At 32.1% G+C, this 9,203-nt stretch overlaps 1 long non-coding RNA gene across 2 annotated transcripts; it reads left to right on the top strand.

Moving 5' to 3' along the window:
• Positions 1 to 967: 967 nt before the first annotated feature.
• LOC141686772 (uncharacterized) lies at positions 968 to 3,511 on the top strand. Of its 2 annotated transcripts, XR_012560798.1 has the most exons (4): positions 968 to 1,372; positions 1,757 to 2,033; positions 2,257 to 2,510; positions 3,192 to 3,511. It is a non-coding gene; the product is annotated as an uncharacterized LOC141686772 (long non-coding RNA). The 2 variants fall into 2 exon arrangements; XR_012560797.1 differs by having other exon boundaries at positions 972 to 2,033.
• Positions 3,512 to 9,203: the final 5,692 nt, after the last annotated feature.

The raw sequence follows: 9,203 nt of genomic DNA, 5'->3' as shown, positions 1-9,203 counted from the left end.
CAAGAACAGCTCAAGAACAATTCTAGAGGATTTTTCTATTTTTTCAGAATTTTTAGTAAAAATTTGAATTTTAATAAAAAATCTAACAATTAGAAAACTATTTATAATTACACAAAAATACCCCTAAAATTATATGCGGCCTAATTATATCATTTTATAAAAATAATAGCCCAAAACTAATAATTATCAAGGAAAATATTATTATCAAATAAATACAAATTTTATGTCAAACATACTTTCTCGATATAATTTTTATAAATATTTTTAATAATATATACGTGAAATTTTCAGTCGTCAATTTAATCTTAAAAAATTAAATAAGACACATAAATTAAAACGGACGGAATATTATTTTTGATATTCAAGAAAGAAGGAAGAATGTGATCAGAAAACTAGAAAGTTAACAGGTCTTACTTTATCATTTCGGCCCAAGAATAACCTGGGTACTAGCTTTTTCATATTTTGCCAAACAGTCTTCAAAAGAAAGAATGATACATTAGGCAATATTAGTTAGAAATGTGAATATCCAAACATGCAAATAAAAAGATTGAAAATGAGTTTACGGAAGAAGATAACTATTAAAAGATAAATATACCCCTGATTTGTTAATGACGTAGAATTGATTTGACAAAAATAAAAATTATAGTTTCCTAGGCACCGAAGATAATATCCAAACACACATTATGGGTAACTCATTAATATAATTTAGTTATCACTTATATCATATAAATAAATGAAAATTTTAAGATTAACTTATAAAAGGATTTAAGAATTAAAATTTCATAAATATAAATTTCTTTTTATAAACATGTTGATTTAAATTGTCAATTGTTCTAATACTCAAAATTTTAAATAGAATAAGAATATTGTTTAAAAGTATATTAAGAAAAAACAAACCAAAAAGGTAAATAAAGATGAAATGGAATTAGAATAGATAAAATTGAAGGGACGACCAGAAGAACGTTAATTTTATAGCTTCGTAAGCATAATTTCACAAATTAGAGTTTTTTCCTCCCAAATTAGAGTTAATTTGCATTTTCTAGGGCAGTTAGAGGTAATTTACATGGTGTTTGTAGAGAAAAGTTACCACATTTTAATCGTAGTACTCGGATATTAATTATATCACTACATCATAGATCGGCTATATCGGCTATAGCAACCAAACTCGAAGAGAAAACGAAGACGTGAGCCCGGAAGACTATACAGACGTGAGCCCGGAAGACTATACAAGCTCGAAGAAGAGAGACTCAAAATCGACGAATCAAGATATGAGAAGACTGGAGTTCGAAGAAGGCGGGCTCTTTTCTCAATCGATGTTTAAACTTCATCTCCTAACAATTCTGTATAATTAATTATGGTATTTTGATTTGGGGTAAGTTATTTTGAGTTTAAATTTGCGGTTTATTTACGTATCCTAAAGTTTATTTGGGTTAGTTTTTATGTTAATTTGGGATTAAATTGTTGTCTAGGGTTCTTATGTAAGTTCCAAATTGGGGGTTTTTCATTTATAAGATCTTTTTATATGTTTTCTTACCTAGTGTTTTTAATACTACTTTAATTGAATCGTCTTCAAGTGGTTTCGATGTGTATAGTAGATTACAGTTCTTCGTTAGAATGATTTCAGGAGGTAATATGCTTATTTTTCAAGCTAATTGTTTCGATAATTTGAAATCGGTTCACGAAAGAATTTATAATATAACTGGAATTCCGGAGATTGAGCAATAATTATTTTATCATAATGATGTTGCTTCCTGAGGTCAAAGATGTTGCTTTTTGAGGTCAAGGATGAATATGAGAAGCTGCACGAGATGCTTACTGACAGATCACAGTTGTTGGCTGAATCATTTGAATTGCTCATGCTCAAACTGAGACTCTATGTGCTGGTTTGTTTTTAGATTACAAAAATGAAGAAGCTATTGATCCAAGTATATTGCGTGAATGGTTTTGCTTGGTCTGCCAAGAAATTTTCAATCCTTAAAATTCCCTTTTTGTAGCTTTTACAAAAGATCAGACAAGGTTCAATCCAAATCCAGGTATTTAAAGACTCTGTTGAGCCGCTTTTATTTTGATATTCACAATTTTTGTGATAGATAGGTTATATTTTATATTCTTAGATACAGTGCTTATTAATGATCTGCATGTTTAATAAATTTAAAAGTAGTTCTTGAGTTATGAAGTATCAGCTTAATATATAATAGGATATTATGGGTCAAGTTAGTAATCTTATTATGATTTAAACATATGTTATTTGCTTAGGTCAAGTTAGTTTTGGGAAGCATCAGAAGGATATTGCCATGTAGGCAAAAGGACTTCACCTTTCCAAGTTACCGGAAATTTAGATCAAAAGAGGCAGGGTTTTATTTGCCCGATCCAGCATATGATATTACAATTGATAAGATTGTGCATGTTGATTTTCTTTCTAGCTCTTAGTTCTTGTCAGCGCACCTGATCAAGACTCTATTCATCGAGAAACCTATGACATTCATGACCGGTGAAGATCTTCACTTAAGGTATGTCAATGGGCACTTCAGCTTCTTACACTCTAGTACTGATTTTAACCCAAGATATCATTTGCCAATAGTATCATGATTATTTTCTTTTTGAGTTTTAGAAGGTTCATTTAATGAAATCTAAATGATGCAACCAGAAACAAGATGCATTAGACCTGTTGGGATAGATCCCAATCTTTTGAACTGGTCACCATTCTCTGTACAAAAAATTAATAAGTTTACAGTATTTATAGAATAAATATAAATCTAACTGCTATTCAAAAAATATATTTCTAATTATCCAAGATGGCCAATGGTATAGATCTGTTTACATATGAGTGAACAAGGCAGCATGTATATCTACAAGTTGAGCAAAATTATTATAAATCTGCGAGTGACCTTTCGATAAAAAATCTTCTTTAACTTTTAAAAAATAATATTATGATCAACTTACCTATTTTGTCATGTACCAGCTAAGAATATTATTTACAACTGGGGCCAAAATTAGCAGAGCAACTCTTACCTAAATGGTCAAGCCCTCTCTTTCAATGTCAAAACAACTGATGGATGCTCAGTCAACTCTAACAATGTGGCTCCTTCTAATTGGGGTTTTCAGCGGAGTTATAATAGACTATTATTATAACAAATTTCCAATAGTGTTTGCTAAATTTTTATGTGATTGACCCTCTTTACATTATACAGGATAGTATTATTAGAGTCACGCTTGTGCCGAGAAAGGAGACGGGACTTCCCCAAGTAGAGAAGAAGCAGCAGATGAGGCAGTTTGACTTGAGGAAAATTGAAGAAGATTAACTATTTCACATTTTGGTTTATGTTGTTTTAACTTAAGATTGTGATCATGTGTAAATTTTAGTTTTTCTATTTTCGCTTAAGACATTTGTATTTTTTTAAACTTGGTTTGTATGTTGTTGTTGGAACAACACTAGTAGTGGTAAACTACTTTTGTGTGGATTAATTGTTGGATTATGTGTTGTGGATATACCAATTAAATTTGGTGGCTATTAATGAAATATAAAGGTCATGCCAATTTTTTTTAAAATTTTGTATTGTAGTAGAGGGTTAAATAATTAACATATATTTCAAATTTGTTAATAAATTTATTGCAATTAACTCGAAATATGTTGCAATTAACTCGAAATATTTTGCATAAATCTATGTACCGCAACAATTATCACAAAAAGGTTATAAAACAACGTTGCCATAGGAAATCTTATGTATTGCAATGTTATTATATTCGTTACTGTACATGTACAAATGTTGCTACAAACTGTATTTGCAACTTCTTTACTCTGTTGCAATATGGTCCCAAATTCGTTACCATAAGCCCTTATGGCAACGAGACCAAACATTACGCCTCATTTTTCAATATATGTTGCCATAGACCCTATTGCAATGGATTGTGCCATATAGCAACACTTTTTTAGGGTTGCTATAGGCAATCTATGGTATAATGTGTTCTACAATCAAAATATTATGAAATATATTATTTTATGAAGTATACTTTATATATCACTAATTCATTAAAATTGTTGAAGATCATTAAGGTTTATCAAGTATAATGTGTATGTCTGCAATTTAAACAAATGTTTTTGTTATAGGGAGAATTTTGTATAATAGTGTTATGGAGGTCGATGGCCGGAACAAGGATTAAGGACAATGTTTGAAGGTGGAGGAAAGTTGTTCTGTACTGGTGGCTGAGCTTGTATGTTGATGTAACAGCCCGCACTTCCGGACCATTAATTCTAAACCAAAACTAAAATAAATTACAATTTACTAATACGAAAATCTATTACAAAGGTCACTATTACAAACGCGTAGCTAAAAGCGGAGTCCAAAAGTCAATCTACTCCAATTCTAAGGTCCTCGAACTCCAACGATATCCAACTCGAACCTTAGACGAAACCTGAAATTGTAAGGGGTGAGCTACAAAGCTCAACAAGTACAAATTGACTAACTATTTAACTGAAAACAATGGGTGTTTTTAATAAAACGATTTTTCTCAAAACAATAATAATTTTGTAAAAACAATTTCTAAAATAAATCCAACCCAAAATTTTATATTTTAAAATTCAGAATTTAAAACAGAAGAGAGCATATTTTTATAACATATCAGAACTGCGTAAAACAGAACGAAACGATAATTCTTATAAATACCAAAGTCATGATCTACGGCCACACTTTGCCAGTAGCCGGCATTTAATTCTTATTCTTATTCTCATATACCAAACTTTTCCAGTGGTCGGCATCTAAAATTCAATAATTATGCGCCCTTAATAGGTATCTAAAGTTGCACACTCGTGCGCCTACTAAGGGTATCTAAGGCTAGTTCCGGAACTATAGCGTAAATTACGAACGGGTTCAAAAACGTAGAGACTGGGTTTCAAAAAATTCTCGTATCTTATTTCTTATACAGTTCGAAACAGAATTCTTGTATCTTATACGAAATTCGAAAATCAGAGTATCAAAACTTTTCCGAAAATATAAGTAAGTCAAAAAGTACTTACCCCAAAGCCTGACCAGATCTGAATATAGCTTTTTTTTTACCCTCTCAACGACGTTATCTTGAAAAACACGAAATACAAAAGTTGAAGATAACGAAAAGAGCTCTCCGAAAAGTCCAGAATCACTGATTTCTGACTTATTATGAATATTCTACGAATCTTACAAGACTGTTGATTTTTGCTGAGAAGAGCCCTACGAATTTTATTAATTAAGGCGGGGAAGACGAATAGGGTGTATTTATAAAGAGACAAAATCCTATATCTTAACCTACAAGTTATCCATATTAGAATTGGATCCAAATTTTAGGCCCATTAGTCTAATTCAATTTTAAATCCTAGTCCTTTTCTAATTTTAATATTTTTTTTCTATTATTCTATTATTGATCGAATTCTAAAAATTACGGGATATTACATACTACCCTCCTTAAAAAGAATTTGGTCCCCAAATTCACAACAATCCTAAAGTTCGAGACACATCTACCCCATCTACCCGTGATCTATCAAAGGTCAAACTATGGTCCACATGAACGTATCCTAGAGAATGTACTAGTCCCATACCTAATACACTCCAAAAGACAGCCTGCTCTTGATACCAACTGTAACAGCCCGCACTTCCGGACCATTAATTCTAAACCAAAATTAAAATAAAATACAATTTAATAATAAGAAAATCTATTACAAAGGTCACTATTACAAACGCGCAGCTAAAAGCGGAGTCCAAAAGCCAATCTACTCCAATTCTAAGCTCCTCGAACTCCAACGATATCCAACTCGAACCTTAGACGAAACCTGAAATTGTAAGGGGTGAGCTACAAAGCTCAACAAGTACAAATTGACTAACTATTTAACTGAAAACAATGGGTGTTTTTAATAAAATGATTTTTCTCAAAACAATAATAATTTTGTAAAAATAATTTCTAAAATAAATCCAACCCAAAATTTTATATTTTAAAATTCAGAATTTAAAACAGAAGAGAGCATATTTTTATAACAGATCAGAACTGCGTAAAACAGAACGAAACGATAATTCTTATAAATGCCAAAGTCTTGATCTACGGCCACACTTTGCCAGTAGCCGGCATCTAATTCTTATTCTTATTCTCATATACCAAACTTTGCCAGTGGTCGGCATCTAAAATTCAATAATTACGCGCCCTTAATAAGTATCTAAAGTTGCACACTCGTGCGCCTACTAAGGGTATCTAAGGCTAGTTCCGGAACTATAGCGTAAATTACGAACGGGTTCAAAAACGTAGAGACTGAGTTTTAAAAAATTCTCGTATCATATTTCTTATACAGTTTGAAACAGAATTCTTGTATCTTATACGAAATTCGAAAATCAGAGTATCAAAACTTTTCCAAAAATATAAGTAAGTCAAAAAGTACTTACCCCAAAGCCTAACCAGATCTGAATATAGCTTTTTTTTACCCTCTAAACGACGTTATCTTGAAAAACACGAAATACAAAAGTTGAAGATAACGAAAAGACCTCTCCGAAAAGTCCAGAATCATTGATTTCTGACTTATTATGAATATTCTACGAATCTTACAAGACTGTTGATTTTTGCTGAGAAGAGCCCTACGAATTTTATTAATTAAGGCAGGGAAGACGAATAGGGTGTATTTATAAAGAGACAAAATCCTATATCTTAACCTACAAGTTATCCATATTAGAATTGGATCCAAATTTTAGGCCCATTAGTCTAATTCAATTTTAAATCCTAGTCCTTTTCTAATTTTAATATTTTTTTTCTATTATTCTATTATTGATCGAATTCTAAAAATTACGGGATATTACATACTACCCTCCTTAAAAAGAATTTGGTCCCCAAATTCACAACAATCCTAAAGTTCGAGACACATCTACCCCATCTACCCGTGATCTATCAAAGGTCAAACTATGGTCCACATGAACGCATCCTAGAGAATGTACTAGTCCCATACCTAATACACTCCAAAAGACAGCCTGCTCTTGATACCAACTGTAACAGCCCGCACTTCCGGACCATTAATTCGAAACCAAAATTAAAATAAAATACAATTTACTAATACGAAAATCTATTACAAAGGTCACTATTACAAACGCGCAGCTAAAAGCGGAGTCCAAAAGCCAATCTACTCCAATTCTAAGGTCCTCGAACTCCAACGATATCCAACTCGAACCTTAGACGAAACCTGAAATTGTATGGGGTGAGCTACAAAGCTCAGCAAGTACAAGTTGACTAACTATTTAACTGAAAACAATAGGTGTTTTTAATAAAACAATTTTTCTCAAAATAATAATAATTTTTTAAAAATAATTTCTAAAATAAATCTAACCCAAAGTTTTATATTTTAAAATTCAGAATTTAAAACAGAAGAGAGCATATTTTTATAACAGATTAGAACTGCGTAAAATAGAACGAAACGATAATTCTTATAAATACCACAGTCTTGATCTACGACCACACTTTGCCAGTAGCCGACATCTAATTCTTATTCTTATTCTCATATACCACACTTTGCCAGTGGTCGGCATCTAAAATTCAATAATTACGCGCCCTTAATAGATATCTAAATTTGCATACTCGTGCGCCTACTAAGGGTATCTAAGGCTAGTTCCGGAACTATATCGTAAATTACGAACGGGTTCGAAAACGTAGAGACTGGGTTTCAAAAGATTCTCGTATCTTATTTCTTATACAGTTCGAAACAGAATTCTTGTATCTTATACGAAATTCGAAAATCAGAGTATCAAAACTTTTTCGAAAATATAAGTAAGTCAAAAAGTACTTACCCCAAAGCCTGACCAGATCTGAATATAGCTTTTTTTTTACCCTCTAAACGACGTTATCTTGAAAAACACAAAACACGAAAGTTGAAGATAACAAAAAGAACTCTCCGAAAAGTCCAGAATCACTGAATTCTGACTTATTATGAATTTTCTAAGAATTTTACAAGACTGCTGATTTTTGCTGAGAAGAGCCCTACGAATTTTATTAATTAAGGCGGGGAAGACGAATAGGGTGTATTTATAACGAGACAAAACCCTATATCTTAACCTACAAGTTATCCATATTAGAATTGGATCCAAATTTTAGGCCCATTAGTCTAATTCAATTTTAAATCCTAGTCCTTTTCTAATTTTAATATTTTTTTTCTATTATTCTATTATTGATCGAATTCTAAAAATTACGGGAAATTACAGTTGACTCCTTAAGAAATAATAGGGTTTGTGTTATTCTCTATCAACTGTCAACTCATATCTCATAAAAGTGCCTACGTACCCTATTTATAAGGATCAAGCCTCACGTAGTTCTTGGGGAACCAGTCACGTAGGCTAGAGTTAGGGTTCTTCAACCCGTGCAGCCCAAGCCAATGATAAAAGTCAGACCTTCAGCCAATTAGTCATGTAAATCTCGACCGGCTCCACACGCTTCCTACAATCTCGCGACATCTCCGCATTTCTTCCCGTAATTATAGGAACAACCCGTGTCGGTCCCGAAATCTACGAGCAACTCAGTCATCTGTGAGTCACTTTCCATGTTGCACACAAAGTTCTTTAATGCGGGCCGGCCTCGTTACCTCAGCCCGCACCGCCTTCCTTTTTAATTAATAAATATAATGTTTCCTTCGTTTTCATAAGATGTGGGCTTATGGGCCCAGCCTGCGTGTGGGTACCTGAGCCCAGCTCGTGTATGGGCACCTGAGCCCATATCGCGTGTGGGCACCTGAACCCAGATCGCGTGTGGGCACCTGAGCCCAGCTCATGTATGGGCTATAACGACTCGTGTATTTTTAAATTATTTAAATATGTGATTATGGAAATTATTAAATAAATAAAGTATGTGTATTGGTTTTGACCACTATGTGTTGTTTGATTAGTAGCTATGTGTGATTTATGGTATACCGGATTGTCCGCGTGATTAATTCTGGAGCCGTATTGAATTATTTTCACTTTCAAAAGTGGATTTAGTGCAACTTTATTTGCATAAATATTTGGATTGTCTCTAAAATTATTTTTATGGTTCTATAATTTTAATAATTATTTTTAGGACTTTATAAAATTGAGAATCGATATGTCATTAATTATTTATTTTTAAATAATTTTTTGAGTATGTTTAATGGTTAAATCCATATTTAATTATGAAAATCTTCAAAAATTATGAAACTTATATTTTATTAAGTTCATATTATTCTGAGAATTTTAAAA

The sequence above is a fragment of the Apium graveolens genome, chromosome 9 (genome assembly GCF_009905375.1).
Source record: "Apium graveolens cultivar Ventura chromosome 9, ASM990537v1, whole genome shotgun sequence".
Taxonomy (NCBI): domain Eukaryota; kingdom Viridiplantae; phylum Streptophyta; class Magnoliopsida; order Apiales; family Apiaceae; genus Apium; species Apium graveolens.
The sequence above is the reverse complement of the archived record's forward strand: the minus strand, read 5'-3'. Positions and strand labels throughout refer to the sequence as shown.